This window comes from Impatiens glandulifera, chromosome 3 (genome assembly GCF_907164915.1).
Source record: "Impatiens glandulifera chromosome 3, dImpGla2.1, whole genome shotgun sequence".
Lineage (NCBI taxonomy): Eukaryota > Viridiplantae > Streptophyta > Magnoliopsida > Ericales > Balsaminaceae > Impatiens > Impatiens glandulifera.
The window spans coordinates 55759935-55778811 of NC_061864.1; the positions used below are offsets into that span (position 1 = coordinate 55759935).

At 26.6% G+C, this 18877-nt stretch overlaps 1 long non-coding RNA gene across 1 annotated transcript; it reads left to right on the forward strand.

Moving 5' to 3' along the window:
• Positions 1-563: 563 nt before the first annotated feature.
• On the forward strand, positions 564-8464 carry LOC124928913. The gene is made up of 3 exons (XR_007098610.1): positions 564-691; positions 781-831; positions 8168-8464. It is a non-coding gene; the product is annotated as an uncharacterized LOC124928913 (long non-coding RNA).
• The last annotated feature ends 10413 nt before the right edge of the window (positions 8465-18877 follow it).

An 18877-nucleotide genomic window follows, 5' to 3' on the forward strand; every position in this document is an offset into this window, starting at 1 on the left:
GATTCTTGTTATATAACATGTTCCCAACATTCTTGACAGATTTTGTATCCATGTGCCTTAGAACAGACATCTTTTTGTAGAATCATCTTCATTCACATGAAGATTTTTATTGCATTCATGGTCTTGGAAGAAAACACATTCATACTAGGAGCATTTACCCCAAAAATACTATGTTATTTAGCCAATGTATTGTACTCATTGGTTAGAGTGTCTGCTTCTTTGAGCGGGTGTTGAGGGTTTGACCCTTACTTCGCGTGTTTCACTATTTAAAAAAAATAAAAATACTATGTTATGTAGCACAATTAATCATGAAATGTTGAACTTTACTTTGAAGTTGAAAAAGTGGTATGTAGCTCATTTGGTTAAGGAGGTTGTTATGAGACTTGTTTCTCTTTCCCCTTTTGTCACATTTGTTATATTTGTTAGTTGTGCCTTTTTCTTCTTTTTACTTTTCCTTTGTCATGCTTAGTCACATAGAGCCAGCTTTCTCGGTGCTAACTAAGCCTAGTGCGCATTCACACGAGATTGTATTTAATCACTTCATTTTCTTATTTTACCTTGTGAAGATTGTAGGACAAGCAGGAAACAGGACTGTGCCCCTTAGATATATGCTGGTCAGTACCACACTTTTCAAGGGTTACCATCCAAATTACCAAAATGTAATAGATGAAGATTTCTCTTGATCCTTACAGTAAGTTTTCTTTTAGATGTAGTCGATATGGCTTGTTTATTAAAGGGGTTATATTTCTGCATATACAATGTTAATCTCTCATGTTTCAGGTTATGGTTGGACGATTTGGGCAGCTTGTACATATGCAACCAGTTTCTCATGTAAGATACAATATTCACATTTGCTCATAATTTTTCCATGTGTTCTATTATTTGTGTTTCTATCAGTGTGTTGAACTGCTATTTTATACCCAAACACAACACAGGCAAACCTCGATACATCCTGGAATAGACTATAATTGGACCCTGTTTTATCACATTTTAGTATTCTTACAAACTTCCTTATTATCAGCATATTGGTACTTTTTCTTTATGAAGCCGAATCAGACTAGCCTATCAGGCAAACCTCGATACATCCTGGAATAGACTATAATTGGACCCTGTTTTATCACATTTTAGTATTCTTACAAACTTCCTTATTATCAGCATATTGGTACTTTTTCTTTATGAAGCCGAATCAGACTAGCCTATTTGGAAACTGTGGACACCAAATAGGCTCTATGGAGGATATTCGTCTTGCCCCCCAAAAGGTTGTTTATCTTGTATGGAAAGTGATACTAATGCACACAGTAGGTCAGTTTTGTTTGTGAGAGGACAAGTGAAATCAATTACATACGAATTACTGACTTCAGATATTCATTTTTATTGCTAGGTATGCTTATTTTTAAAATGGATTCTATTACACTAGTTGGAAATTGGCATTTAAGTACATGGATTTGTTTTCAAATTTTGATTCCATTACAATAAAATATTGGTTTTGTAAAAAATGTATACATTTGGAAACAATGAAGGATGCGACTCATTCCTTTCTTTTTGAAAGCAAAATTTTAGGAAATATTAGTTTGACTATGATTGAAGCCTGAAAAGTTTGACAAAACATAAATAGAAAGAGTAATTTTCAGTTTGAATATATCATTAGTGCTTCTTCTTATCAACATCTTGATATGAATTCCAAAACTAATGACATGTACATATCACTTTCAAAATTATTAGTCCATTTCACCTGTTTCTTCTTCTACTCATCCCTTTCTTGTGGCGACTCTAAAAGCACTTCACTTTTATTTTATATTTAGAAATCATAGTTTATGCTCTGAAGGAAGCTAGCACGATTCCCTACAATCATGCCCCACACATAAATTTAGGACATTTTTAGTAGGAATCGAACTGAGACCTTTGGTCTTTTAGGCAAGCGTTTTTCCACCTATTGGGTTAAGAGCAATTCACTCTCATAAATATAGGAGTAAATAAAGCATCAAGATTAAGAAACATGATAAAACTAAATTTGTAAACTCCCAATAAAGTTTAAGAAGGAAAAACAATTATTTGGTGAGCTCCTTGTACAAGATTAGAAAACTAATATTGTACACAAGCTTCAGAATTTATTAAGAAAGCCATTGCACTTCTGAAATCAAAGCTAATCTGTCTTGGGCTGAACAGCTTCCTCCTTTCCATCATTCTTCATCTCATCTCCATTCCTGGCCTCATTTTCCATTATACAGTCTTGCACAACCTGAACGTAGAGGAGTTATCATCATCAACATTGATCAAAGGAAGTCAAATAATAACATATTTCAAATTTGTCAAATGGAGTGTTTGCTTACCTGCAAAAGCGCAGACAATCTCCTCATTTTACTTTCCTCCAAAGACCTTGAATCAGCAGCTATCACAGAAGTACTGTTGTCAACATGTTCCTTGTTTGGATCTGAGGATATTGTTTCAGACTGTTTTGTAGGCTTAGTTACTTCTTGCTGGAGTTGGTTTCTTGCTGGATCCACATTGATATCAGCTGAGAGGAGATGCTGGCCTGGCTCGAAAACAACACCTTGAAAAATAGTCTCTGTGTTGTCAATCTTAACAGTTATTAGATAGCCTCCATTAAATGTTGCACCAGCTACACCTGTAATTATTTTCCCAATCGCGTCATCATCTGTTACAGCTTCTAGGTCAACTCTTCGCGATTGGTTTCCATTATTATCCTCTTTTAAGACAGGTTGAATCATCATTGTATGAGCACGTCTTCCACGCTTTCTACTCTGGTCTTTACGGGGGCGACCTCTTTTCCTCTTTACTGATATTTCTGTTACAGCTGCTAGGTCAACTCTTCGCAATTGGTTTCCATTATTATCCTCTTTTAAGACAGGTTGAATCATCATTGTATGAGCACCTCTTCCACACTCTCTACTCTGGTCTTTACGGGGGCGACCTCTTTTCCTCTTTACTGACATTTCTGGAGGGATGTTTCCAGGGTTTTCTAGCTCCATCATTTGAAATAGTAATCTGTCAGATCAATAAGATATTGAAAGCTTATGCATCAGATAGGAAACCCTTCTCCAACTTATGCATTATCTGAAAAATCAATAATGCAGCATGATTTCAATCAAGAGCAAATACAAGATCGAAGGAGAACTTATCCGATCATAGAAGAAGAAAGAATGCTGTCGAAAATTACTCAAACAATGAATCAACAGTAAAATAGTGAAGGGAAATGCAGACAAACGTGAGGAATGGTACATCAACAGAGTATAAATATAAATCTGGCTTATAGACTAGGGTTTATAAGATATCTGCAAATAGAAACAGTGAGAAGAGCCTGAAAACCTTAGGGATTTCTCTTACGGGAGGAAGGGATCAACAAACAAAGTATCCAAACAAAGCAAAACAACTGACATGGTTCTTTCTATGATCAAACAATCAATCAACAAAACATGCAACAATATATTTTGATGAAAACAAGAAAACTTACTTCACTGATGTTGTAGGGAAATATGCTCAAATCTGCAATCTAATTCTGCAGGCGCCTGTTCCTTTTTATACTCAATTTTATTTGTCAGAGCTTGTTTGATGTAGGGTTTCTTCTAAATAATTAGATTTTTTTGAAAAAAAAAAATATTATTTGATTAAAAAAAAGATTATTTGATTAAAAAAAAGATTATTTGGGTTAAATAACTAAAGTATGCTTTGTGTAATATTTTGAAATGTTACAAAATAAAATAATGAGGATATTTTAGTATTTTGATTAATGATTTGAATAATTTGATTGATTAATTTATTGGTGAGGAAATAATAAGACCTAAATATATCAAATTAAAGTGTGAATCTATCCCTTGTCATAGCAGGCCTTATCAGCCCGGTTGAGGAAAGTCGGGATTTTTTTGTCAACGATGCACATTAAACTCGTCAAAGATTCTCATCAAACTTATCTTTCATTTTCACCTGTTTATATGTCTATCCTCTTATTAAAAGCTCGTCAAAGATGCTTATCAATCATATTTTTCCTTTTCACCCGTTTATATGCATATCCTCTTATTAAATGTAGCTCAGGTGGAAAGTGTCTTTTTCATTGGTTACTCATTTCAAACTCTTTCCGCGTAAGACTAAGAGCTTCTTTGATGGTACGATTATTTGAAAAAAAATGGATGTAAAAGTAAATTATTTGTTAAAAGACTAATAATTTCAGAAGTTTGTTTAATAAAACAATAAAAGATTATGATTAACACCAAATAACCCTTTGTCAAACAAGGCCTTGAAGGTTGGAATTAAAAGGACTCTTCGACGGCCATGTAGATTGCTGGAAAAGAGAGAAAGAACTAGAAAAGACACTAGTGTGTCGTCCCTAACAAATAGAGCAAGGTCTTCTCATAGAGTAGAGAAATATTTCTCATTAAAGAGAGTTTGTTGTAAATATGACAGAAATATTAAAATTAAGTTGTTAAAACGATGTATTGTAAGGAAGATTGTAAATATGAGAAATAGTTTCAAGGAAAGTTACAAATATGGTATTCTTTCCAAGAGGAAGAGGCAAATCAGATTTTAGAGGCAAGGGTCGAGGTATAGGAATCGAGAAATCTGCAATTGAGTGTTATAAGTGCCACAAATTAGGGAAATTTTGATTTGAATGCCCTAATTGAGAAAGTAACACTAAAGCACACTTAGCTGAAACTAATGAAGAAGAATTTTTGTTAATGACACTAACTGAATCAGAAGGGTCCAAAAGTAGTAAAGAATGAGTGATTGTGTTAAGTTAGTTAATGAAATGCTTACCTAACTTAGAAACTGGAATAATATTTCAATCGAGAATTGAGAATATGAGTTGAGAAAGAATTTCACAATTGAGGTGTGAGTATCCTGCAATTGAGCAATGAGATGAGACGCATAAGAATGAAAACGAAGAGAGAATGAAGACGAGATTAGGTAGAACCTGGAGACTCCTTCCTTTCTGTCTTCTTTTCTTTTTATTGTAAATACTAATTGCCTGATTTAATATCATTGTTGTTTAATAGAATTACTATAATTTACGGCTAATTAACAGTTTATTTGTTCCCTTTGATGACATTGCGTAACCAACTTGCCTAGTCAACTTATTATCTAGGGTTAGTTAACTAACTCTAGAATGAGTATCAGATTGATTTTGACTGTTCAAACTATATGAGTGGAGACAAATTTTATATTTGTTAGACTCGATTTAAGCTTTATACCTTCAGTCAAGATGGGTAATGAGATCAGTTTAGCTGTAATATTTTGTCAAATACTTTATTATACCAGAATTAAAGAGTAACCTACTTAGCATGAGACAGCTTCAAGAAAGAGGGACAATCATAGATTCATAGTAGTGGATAATGAGAATGTAAACTGTATCATCCCCAAAGAGGTTCAAATTTTATTGCAAAAATAGCAAAAAATAGGATTTTCAAATTTAGGAAGAACCCACTATAAAGAAAGATGTGGAGAATCTTTGACATTGCAGATTTGGACATGTTAACTACAATAATCATCAGACAAGAAATGCTCTCATTGTTGTGAACAAGCTGTGCAGAAGTACATAGAGAGCTTCAAGAAAATTAGAGCTGGTTTATTCAAATATTTATGGTTCAATAGCTCCAATTTCAAACAGCCAAAAAAGGTACTTACTTTTATTGATGATTATAGCAGAAAAATGTGGGTATATTTTTATGTGAAAAATCATAGGGTTTTGATAAGTTTAAAATTTTCTAATTGAAGTTGTAAGAGAGAGTGGTGAAGTACTTGCATGTTTAAGAGCTGATAGATGTGTTGAGTTCATTTCAAAAGCGACTTTTGTGAGAAAATGGGCATTAAACGACATTTGACAGTTGCATATACCCTCAACATTATGTTGGTTTTGAGAGGAGAAATCACATGTGTATTTATGTCTTGAATAGGAGCTATACTTCAATACTTGAGAATAAAATTCCTGAAAGCATGTGGGGAAATAAAGTTATTAGATCAGAATTTTTGGCTAAACATTTGTACACATACCAGATCAAAGAAGAATAAACTTGGATGATAAATGCCAAAAATGTGTTTTGTTTAGAATTATTAAAGAATCAAAAACATATCGATTATATCATCCTAAGTAAAAAAAGTTTATAGTCAGTCGAGACGTGGTATACGAAGAGAATGAATGATGGAAGTGGGAGGATGATTCATACTCAGCTGAAGTAGATTTGTGAATGGAAAGATTATTTTTCCAGAACTTTTTTGAAGATGAAGAAGTCTTTGTAAAGGAATTTGTCCAGCATTAACCTGCACCAATTGAGGTTCCAATTGAATCTAATTATGAAGCTGATAGAGATATAAAGCGTAATATAAGTCTACTCGAGAGATCTAGAAGAGAAAATAGGACTCCTAGTTGACTTCAAGACTATACTAGTGAGAGCAGTTTATCTACTTATGAAGAAGAAGAGGATCAAGTAATGTATGTAGAGATGGATCCACTAGTCTGATGAAGCAATTAAGAAGTTAAGTGGAAAGAAGCAATGCAGGAGAAAATTAAAGCAATTAAAAGAAATGAAACTTGGAAGCTTATGGAGCTACCAAAGAATGCAAAATGAATCGGAGTTAAATGGGTTTACAAAACTAAGTTGAACGATCTTGGTAAAGTAGACAAATACAATGTACGGTTTGTTGGTTTGTTGTTAAAGGGTATGCTCAAGAACATGGAATAGATTATAAGGAGAATTTTCACTAGTGGGCCGTTAGGATACTGTTAGACTTATTTTAACAAAATCAACTCAACAAGGTTGGACTGTATCAAAAGGACGATAAAAGTGCTTTTCTCATGATAAATTGATTGATGATGTTTATGTTGATCAATCAAGCTTTGAAGTGAAGGGTCAAGACCATAAAGTATATAAACTCAAGAAACAAGCATGTGAAATTAGTTTAGCAGAATAGATAGTTATTTAATCAATAAGGATTCAAAAGATGTCCTTTAGAGCCAATCTTCTTTGTTAAAGAAGAATCATAAGGTAAACTAGTCATAATTAGCTTGTATGTTTATTACGAATTACAATCAAGGCCTTTAAGGAGTCCACGAAGAAAACGAGTTTTAAATGACTAACTTAGGAATGATGAAATTCATCCTTGGAGTTCAAATAATACAAGATTATGAACAAATATCTATCAACCAACAAAAGTATGCAAATGTGATACTTAGAAGGTTTGGTATGACAGATTGTAAGAGTCCTATCATTCCTAAAACAATAATTGTGAAAGATAAAGATGGCGTAAGTGATACTTAGAAGGTTTGGTATGACAGATTGTAAGAGTCCTATCATTCCTAAAACAATGATTGTGAAAGATAAAGATGGCGTTAAAATGAAGGTTACAGTTTATAAGTACATGATTGGAAGTTTAAGGTATCTCACAGTTACAAAGCAGATATTATATTTGTAGTTGGATTGGTGAGCGTATGTAATATACATATATATAATCACCATCTGAATTACACATGAATCTTGTCAAGAGGATACTTAGATATATCAAAGGAACAACTAATATGGACATTTATTGTAAAAGAGGAAAGTCAGATGAATTGATTATATACACCGATAGTGATTATGTTGGAGATTTAGATGATCGGATAAATAAATCCGGTTATGCTTTTATGATGGGAAATAGAGTTGTTGCTTGGTCTTCCAAGAAACAACCGATTGTGACCTTATCCACAACTGAGGTAGAATTTGTTGATCCAGTTTATTGTGTTTGTCAATCTGATTGGATGAAGAAGTGTACAATTTTATTTTGTAATAATGTGTCTAATATTTATCTATCTAAAAATGTTGTGTTACATGAGAGTTAGTCCAATAAAAATGTTGTTGAACTAATTCATTGCAAAACAGGGGTAATCAAATTGTTGATGGCATGACTCATGATGTTGATGCAGTTTAGTTTAGAGGAATGATTGTTATTTATTTAGTTAGTTAATTAATTATTTTCAGATAAGATTTAGCTTAATTTGTTTTATTTCACATATTTATAACGGGATTAGACTTTAGTCATAAGTATTGACCTACTTTTAAAGATAATTTGTTATTAATCGTAACTTCGATGTTGATTTTTGTTTTTACTCTATGTTATCTACATTTCTAATGGTAAGGATCTTCCTTTTGCAATTAAAAACATTTGATATTGTTCTCAGATTTTCATTCTGAAAACTGTGAGTGGAGGGATTCCGCGGGTTGTAGCCTTGTTTCTTCGATTCTTTTTCGAACTTCAGGGTTTCTTGGTGCTAGATATTGTCGAGCAGAGAGCAGGAATAGGGCGTCAACATATTCTTCAGTTTCAATCTAGGTAAACTTAGAATTTTGGACTTTTCTGTAATTGTTATTGATCTAATAGAAATTGGAATAGTTTTTTTATTTAGAGTTCAATTTCATATTGATTTTTGTTCATGATTCTTTTGAGTTTGAAATATCAGTAGGTTAATTTTGATTGAGTTCGATTTCTCTGTTAGAAACTCAAATTTAAATGTTAAAACAGAGGGTGAGAGATGACGTAAACAATAAAGAAAGATATAGATTTAATGTGGTTCACAAAACTACATCCACTATAAAAGAGAATATTATTGAGGAGCTCAGAATATAGAACATAGATTACATCATTATAATACAAGGTTATAACACGGGTTTATATAATATTCGGTCATCCAAAATCTTAACTGATACAAAACTGAGATTGAAAACGATACTCTCAAAACGAAAATTTTAATTTTCTAAAGTATATGGTTATACTTTTAAATAAGTATCAACTAGATACTTTTAAATATTTTTCCAATTGTATAAGACTATGGTTTTCTTTGTAATAATTTTATTTTTTTATATCAAGATTATAAACAAAAAGATTTAGTTTCTTTTGTTTAATGTTCTATATTTTTGTACCAAACAATTCAAGATTACTAACTTTACATGTCAATGGAAAGTTGATCGAAAATCTATGTTGTTTCAACATCCCAATTTAGTGTTGATATCTCTTTTATCGATGATAAGTCGATTTCGTTATTCGAGTCGATTCCATCAACCTATTCGAATCAAAAGAGTTGAAATGAATAAAAATACAACAAAAGATCTCAAAGTTGTGGTTAAGTATGATATCATAATGTATGTTTTATTTTATGTGTTATCACCAAAACAATGTATTTTAACTATTATTTTATTAAGTTCATTTAATTTGATTTGAGTTTATAAAAATGTATGATCTGATAAGCTTTTATTGGAATTAATTTCGATAACTTTTAGTTAAATTTAGGCTCTAAAACTTTTAATCTCTTTTCCTATCTTAGAGAAGTTAACCAAAGGACTGTATACAAGATGTGAAGCCAAGAATCTAAATGAGATGAAGGAGACAATTCATTTGAAATTTTACTCCTACTCATTTGGAGCAATTGGGCTCGTTAAAGTTTTTTTTTTTCACTCTTGAATTGTGAATTCTTATGCTATATACTGCTACGAGTAGGATTGGTAGATCGTAATTTTTTATTAATAAATTATATCATACAGAAAAATTCGGTTTAAGAAAATCTATACATTTGCTGTACCTTAATAATTATAATATACGCTTAATAATTATAATATACGGTAAATATGTTTTTTTCGATATCAATAGTATAATACCGATACCATACCAAAATTAAGGTACGATAAATGTATGAATTTTTCAATACTAAAACATTCGATACAGCATAAAGTATGGATAAATATAAATATACTGTATATTGTACTGACTCACCTATAATTTCACCTATAATTTCCGTTAATAATGGAAAAACATATTACTTAAACAAACAAAATCAATTATGTATAGCTAATATAGAAACGTTAAACAAAACTAAAATTAAAAACCTTTATCATAAAATAAAATATTATTTTTAATAACAATTTTAGCAACTCAAATCTTCTGCTACCGAATTCTCTATTCCCTGTTCCGAACTAATCATAATGTAACATTATTATTTTATTATTAAATTAAGCTTTGTGTTGAAATGAAGAGACAGACCTGAACCCCAGATATAATTATGGGTCCACTTGATTTATGTAAATTCAAGTTTGAAAATCAAATCACAAAGGAAGAAAAAAATATTTCATATTAGGAAGCGATATTTAATGAAACTTGCTTCACTTCACTCAACTACTTACTGTAAATATATAATTCCTTTAATTTACATCTAAATTCTCTTACTCATTCATGTAAAACCAAAACCTACAAAAACAATACAAAATAAAATATATTAATTATTTTACTGTCTATATAATTATACATTATATAAATATATATATATATATAATATATTTATAAAGTTATTTGTGATATATTTAAATTAATTTGTATGAATTACTTTTTAATTTATATAATAATATATTAAATATATATATATATATATATATATTATATATATAAGTATATTTAAAAAGAAATTGTGTAAGATATTTATATAAATTTATCAAAACAAATATTTTAAAATTTATTGGTAATATATTTAAATAATATATTTTAATTATTTTATATTTTATATAATTATATATTAAATATATATATATATATATATATATATATATATATATATATATATATATAACAAAATGTTCAATAATTTCTGTAATATATTTAAATAAATTTTGTAAAACAAAATATTTTAAAATTTATTTGTAAGATATTTAAAAAAAAAATTTAAATTATTTTATATTTTATATAATTATATATTAAATATTAAATATATATAAATGTTCATGTAAAACCACTAACACATTTATGTAAAAACATTTATATTCATGTAAAATTCATGTAAAAGTAATGTAAAAACATTTATGCTTTCATGTAAATCTGCAAGAGAATAAAAAATGAAACAAGCGCAACCTAGTGAAGATTTGCTTCACTAAGTATTTATAGCTGATATGAGTGAAGCAAACTTCACTAGATATTTACATTTTTAATATATTTAAATGAATTTATTTTAATTATTTTATATTTTATATGATTATATATTAAATATAAATATATATATATATATATATATATATATATATATATATATATATATATATATATATATATATATATATAGATATATATATATATAGATAAAACAACATGTTAAAAATTTATGTAATATATTTAAATAATTTTGTGAAACAAAATATTTTAAAATTTATTTGTAAAATATTTAAATAAATTTATTTTATATTTTATATAATTATATATATATATATATATATATATATATATATATATATATATATATATATATATATATATATATATATATATATATATATATATATAAAACAACATGTTCAAAATTTTCTGTAATATATTTAAATGAATTTGTAAAATAAAATATTTTAAAATTTATTTGTAAGTTATTTTTTAAAAAAAATTAAATTATTTTTTTATTTTATATAATTATATATTAAATATTAAATATATATAAATGTTCATGTAAAATCACTACCATATTTATTTAAAAACATTTATACGTTCATGTAAAAGAATTTATGCTTTCATTTAAGTCTATAAGAGAATAATAATAATAAAAAAGCTACCTGGTGAAGCATTCAGCGCTAATAGGAGTAAAACAAACTTCACTAGATATATACATTTGTAAGATATTTAAATGAATTTATTTTAATTATTTTATATTTTATATTTTATCAAACCACATGTTCAAAAATTTATGTAATATATTTAAATAAATTTGTAAAACAAAATATTTTAAAATTTATTTTTAAGATATTTAAATAAATTTATTTTGTATTTTATATAATTATATATTATATATATATATATATATAACAACATTTTCAAAATTTTCTGTAATATATTTAAATGAAAATGTAAAACAAAATATTTTAAAATTTACCATGTAAAAACATTTATACGTTCATTTAAATTATTTATGTTTTCATGTAATTCTGCAAAAGAATAAAAAATAAAATAAACGTTATCTGGTGAAGCTTGTTTCACTAGGTATTTAGATATTTACAGTGCTAATAGAAGTGAAACAAAATTCACTAGATATTTACATTTGTAAGATATTTAAATAAATTTACTTTAATTAATTTATATTTTATGAAACATGTTTAAAATTTATGTAATATATTTAAATAAATTTATAAAATAAAATACTTTAAAATTTATTTGTTAGATATTTAAATAAATTTCACTTTCATTCCACCACTCCAAGAGATTGAAAGTTTGGTTCGATCTTTTTTTTCAATCTCATGGGTAGGATATAGATTGCATATCTTCAATAATATTTTAATATAATTATATTTTGGTATGATTTTTAAAAATTATATTCCTATAATTAAATTAATATCAATATATTTATTTCCTTATAAGTAATATATATTATATATTTTAATTTATAAATATTATTTCAGTATTTCGGTATATCTCGATATATCAAATTTTTAAAAATATCATACATTTATCGTACCAATAATTTTGGTATCAGTACCATACCCTACCTTTTTCGGTATACCTTAAAAATCGACATTTTTAATATATTGTGGTACGATATTATTTTCGATATATCTATAATATCGTTATTTTTCCTCATCCCTAACCTCAAATATGTTTGAAGAAGCTAATAAGATTTGTTGATTTGTTCATCACGGTTTTGATCTTACTAAAATTTTTATAATTGGTGTGTAAATATAATTTCTAAAATAAAAATTAAAGCATAATTATTTATAATTTAATTAGTCATTATTTATTACTTATAATTATTATATATATATATATATTTAATTTATAATTATTATTTAAAATTTTTGTATATGAGGAGGAAATTGTGGAGGGAATGAGAGATGAAATGACGCGACATCGCCACATTAATTGGAAAAAATAAAAAATGAGGAGAAAGAATATAAATAAATTATTTTATATTTTTAGACAATCAGATTACATCTCATTTTCTCTTTATTCTATTACTCAAATTCTCTCATCAATCATTTCTCTTTGGTATATATATTGATATACCTAAAATTTTGAAAATCTCATGCATATTACTTCACTGATAATTTTAGTATTGGTATTATACATTACCAATTTATTCGGTATATTGAATATAGTTTCTTTTTTATATATTTTGCGTATAACATCTTCTATATATTAAAAATATTTATAATTTTTCTAAACCTTAACTACGAGTCTATAAAATATACATAGAATGATTGTGAATAGTGCATGTTTTTCAAGTGTTGCAAACATATCAATGAAGAATTTCTAGTATATTTTTTTTACACATTTTTTTTTATTTTCTTGATTCCTTTAAGCAAATTGAACGCGACAAAAAAAGGAAACCACTTTTTCATAACATATCAATGAAGAATTTCTAGTATATATTGTTTTACACATTTCTTTTTATTTTCTTGTTTCTTTTTAAGCAAATTGAACTTTAACAGAAAATAAACCATTTTTTCTTAAGCTCTTTTCTAAAAATATTTCTTTTTCAACTTTTTATTATTTCTACCTTTGATGACCATCAAGAAAATTATCTTGAGAGTGAACTTTGTATGCTCTTTGAAATTAAAGTTCTATAGACTAAGGGTAGTGAAATTTGCGATAACATAGTTTAATTTAAATATGATTAAATATGTATTTATAATATAAAATACTGTTCTAAAATAATTATAATATATATATTCGATTAAATTGGAGTATTCTACAACGTAATCTAACAATAACATTGTCAAGGCCTCTCAATGAATATAGATGTCATGCGAAAATCTCAGACTGAGATAGTTATGTTTGAATGTAGTCTTTTCTGTTTGTAATCTCGGTTTTTTTTAGAATGTATGAATGCTAATCAGTTTTTTTAGGGTCTTTTGATTGTCATCCTTAATCATAGTTATGGTTTGTCTAACTTTGATTTATGACCCTCCCACTTTTGAGATTTTAATGAAATGGTTTTAACCGTTTTTCAAAAAAAAAATCAATAACATTGTCATTTAAATAACATTATTTTTGTGAGTTATATTTATTTGTAATTATTATAATTATATAATAAATATATAACTTATAAATATAATTATGGTGTTGGATTTAAAATAATATATTTTAAATATAATATTTCACAAAACAATAAATATATATTAGATTAAAAAAATATTAAATGGAGAGAAAGGAAAAATAAATAAGCATACTCATTGACTTGGTATTTAAATTTGTAAAAAGTTGGCAAATGTGGACCTCACTATCATTTAAGGTGAGATATCGGTTGTCATCTTTAATTGAAAATACAACATCCGTGAGGACCGTGACCTTTATTTATATTTTATTTTAAAATTTTACTCTTGTGTAATTATTTTTCAATAATTAATATATTTATGAGATTATCAGCATTAGAAAAGAGAAAAAACTTCATAAAAAAAAGGAAAAGGATTTGAAACATCTTCCCGATGGAGCTACTGTTTGATTTTGGTTTTATGAACTTTTACAAGTTTTTTTTTATAATATATATATATATATATATATATATATATATATATATATATATATATATATATATATATATTATTATCATTCTAGTTCTTAAATTATTAATTTTATTAACTAAAATATTTTTATTTTTATTAAATTTAAATTTTAAATATAAATAAATATTTTAATAATTAAACTAACCAAAATCCAAATAATTTAATTTTTAAAAACATTCTCAAAACCCACCATATTTTAAATATAATAATTATGTAGTCAAATATTGGACAGCACATCCAATAAATTGAGACATTTTGTCACAATATTGAAAGTCTTAATTGAATATTAGATAATTTATTTTATCAACATATATTTAATCAAATAATTAAACAAGTCCAAGTTACTTTCAACACTTTAGTTAGATAAAAAAAACATTTTAATTAAATCCAATAACATCTCATCACAAACAATTTATTCATCAAATCATTTCAATTTTATTTAAATATTAAATATTTTATTTTTTTACAATATTTTAAAACATTAATACTAATCATTTTTAAATATTATATCTAAATAAACAAATGTTTACACAAACATTATAAAAAACAGATTATTTGATTATAACCCCATAAAACACAACTTAGCTAACTTAAGTAAAAATAATTTGCACTTGAGGAATATATTTGAAGTTTAATTTTAAACAATAACTTTTTAATTTTAAAAAACTAAACTAAACTTAACTCAAACAAATATAAATTATAGCAAAAACAATTTAACGAGTTCGATGTGACATGGTGTAGGAAGGAGAACATTGCTTTTATTTTGAGAGATTTTTGTTTCATTATTTTTTTAAAATTTATTATTATTTTTAGTATGATTTTTTATTTACTTAAGCACAAATAAGAAAACACCCGGTATATATATATATATATATATAGTTGTGGTTAATTTGGATATATATACGTGAGAGTAAATGAATACTTGGATCGTATTATTGGTTTACCCGTCCATAAACTTAAAACGGTTAAAAATAAAATAAAAAATGCTATATGTATGTTTCGAACTTGCAACATAACAAAACAAATGCAACAATTTCACAAACTAGGTTAATAACACTTTATATTTTAATTTCAACACCAAATTTGATAAACGCGAGACATTTTAACAATATAAGTTCAACTTTTTAAGTAACTAATCTGTATATATATAATGATACTTAATTTTTAAAGTGTTGATTGTCGGGTCGATAGTTGTGGTTAATTGGATATATATGTGAGATTAAATGGATACTTGAGTCGAATTGTGGGTTGACCCGCCCATAAACTTAAAACGGTTAAAAATAAAATTAAAAATACTATAGGTATGTTTTAAATGTGCAACCTAACAAAACAAGTACAACCTTTTAACTACTAGGCTAATAACACTTTATATTTTAAATTAAATACAAAATTTGATACGGGACATTTTAACAATATAAGTTCAACTTTTTAACTAACTAATATATATATATATATACATAATTAATGATGCTTAATTTTTAAAGTGTCCGGATTATTGAGTCGAGAGCTATGATTAATTTAGATATATATATAAAGTAAATGGATATTTGGGTCGGATTGTGGGTTGACTCGCCCATAAACTTAAAACGGTTAAAAATAAAATTAAAAATGTTATATGTATGTTTCGAATTTGTAACCTAATAAAACAAGTACAACCCTTTAACTAAATAGGCTAATAACACTTTATATTTTAAATTTAACACCAAATTTGATAAATACGAAATATTTTTACAATATAAGATTAACTTTTTAACTAACTAATATATATATATAATAATGCTTAATTTTTAAAGTGTCCGGATTGCCGGGTCGAGAGTCGTGATTAATTTGGATATATATTATAGAGTAAATTAATATTTGTGTCGGATTGTGGGTTGATCCGCCCATAAACTTAAAACGGTTAAAATAAAATAAAAAATGTTATATGTATGTTTCGAATTTGCAACCTAACAAAAACAAGTACAACCTTTTAACCAACTAGACTATAATAACATTTTATATTTTAAATTCAACACTAAGTTTGATGAACACGAGACATTTTAACAATATAAGTTCAAATTTTTAACTAACTAATATATATATATATATATATATATATATATATATATATATATATATATAATGATGCTTAATTTTTAAAGTGTCCGGATTGCCGGGTCGAGAGTTGTGATTAATTTGTATATATATATTGGAGAGTAAATGGATATTTGAGGTCAGATTGTGGGTTGACCCGCCTATAAACTAAAACGATTAAAAAAAATTAAAAATATTATATGTATGTTTCGAATTTACAATCAAACAAAAACAAGTACAGCACTTTAATCAACTAGGCTAATAACACTTTATATTTTAAATTCAACACCAAATTTGATGAGCGCGAGAAATTTTAACAATATAAGTTCAACTTTTTAACTATTATATATATATATATATATATATATATATATATATAATGATGCTTAATTTTTAAAGTGTCTGGATTGCCGGGTTGAGAGTTGTGGTTATTTTGAATATATATTGGAGAGTAAATAGATATTTGAGTCGAATTGTGGGTTGACCGCCCATAAACTTAAAACGGTTAAAAATAAAATTAAAAATGTTATATGTATGTTTCGAATTTTTGCAACCTAACAAAACAAGTACAATCCTTTAACCAACTAGCTACTAACACTTTATATTTTAAATTCAACACCAAATATGATGAACGCGGAATATTTTAACAATATAAGTCAAGTTTTTTACTAACTAATATATATATATATATATATATATATATAATGATGCTTAAAGTGTCCGAATTGTTGGGTTAAGAGCTGTGGTTAATTTGGATATATATTGGAGAGTAAATGAATATTTGGATCGGATTGTGGGTTGATCCGCCGCCCATAAACTTAAAACGGTTAAAAATAAAATTAAAAATGTTATATGTATGTTTCGAATTTGCAACATAACAAAATAAGTACAACCTTTTAACCAACTAGACTATAATAAAACTTTATATTTTAAATTCAACACTAAGTTTGATGAACACGAGACATTTTAACAATATAAGTTCAAATTTTTAACTAACTAATATATATATATATATAATGATGCTTAATTTTTAAAGTGTCCGGATTGCCGGGTCGAGAGCTGTGATTAATTTGTATATATATATTGGAGAGTAAATGGATATTTGAGGTCAGATTGTGGGTTGACCCGCCTATAAACTAAAACGATTAAAAAAAATTAAAAATATTATAGATATGTTTCGAATTTACAACCTAACAAAACAAGTACAACACTTTAATCAACTAGGCTAATAACACTTTATATTTTAAATTCAACACTAAATTTGATGAGCGCGAGAAATTTTAACAATATAAGTTCAACTTTTTAACTAATATATATATATATAATGATGCTTAATTTTTAAAGTGTCCGGATTGCCGGGTTGAGAGTTGTGGTTATTTTGAATATATATTGGAGTGTAAATAGATATTTGGGTCGGATTGTGGGTTGACCGCCCATAAACTTAAAACGGTTAAAAATAAAATTAAAAATGTTATGTGTATGTTTCGAATTTGCAACATAACAAAACAAGTACAATTCTTTAACCAACTAGCTACTAACACTTTATATTTTAAATTCAACACCAAATATGATGAACGCGAAACATTTTAACAATATAAGTCAAGTTTTTTACTAACTAATATATATATATAATGATGCTTAAAGTGTCCGGATTGTCGGGTTAAGAGCTGTGGTTAATTTGGATATATATTGGAGTGTAAATGGATATTTGGATCGGATTGTGGATTGATCCGCCGCCCATAAACTTCAAACAGTTAAAAATAAAATTAAAAATGTTATATTTATGTTTCGAATTTGCAACATAACAAAATAAGTACAACACTTTAACCAACTATGCTAATAACACTTTATATTTCAAGTTTAACACCAAATTTAATGATCGTGGAACATTTTAACAATATAAGTTCAACTTTTTAACTAACTAATATATATATATCTATAATGATACTTAATTTTTAATGTGTCCGGATTGCCGGGTCGAGAGATAGATTGATGGTTGATTTGTCAAGGGATAAGAGTCCGATAATAAAATATTGATACTGTTGAGATAATTTGGTGCAAAAATGAGGTTACGAGATTAGTAATATGAAATGTCTATTATGTAAGAAATGATAGGGTGCAAAAATGATGTTAAGAGATTATTAATATGAGATGTCTATTATGTAATAAATGATAATTTTGATTGATCGAGAAATGAGATTAAAATCAGTTAACTAATGAGAAAAAAAAGTTAAATGAATGTTTGTTTATCAAATTTGTTATTTTGTGTCTAATTTTTTAATAGTTAAATATAAAATATA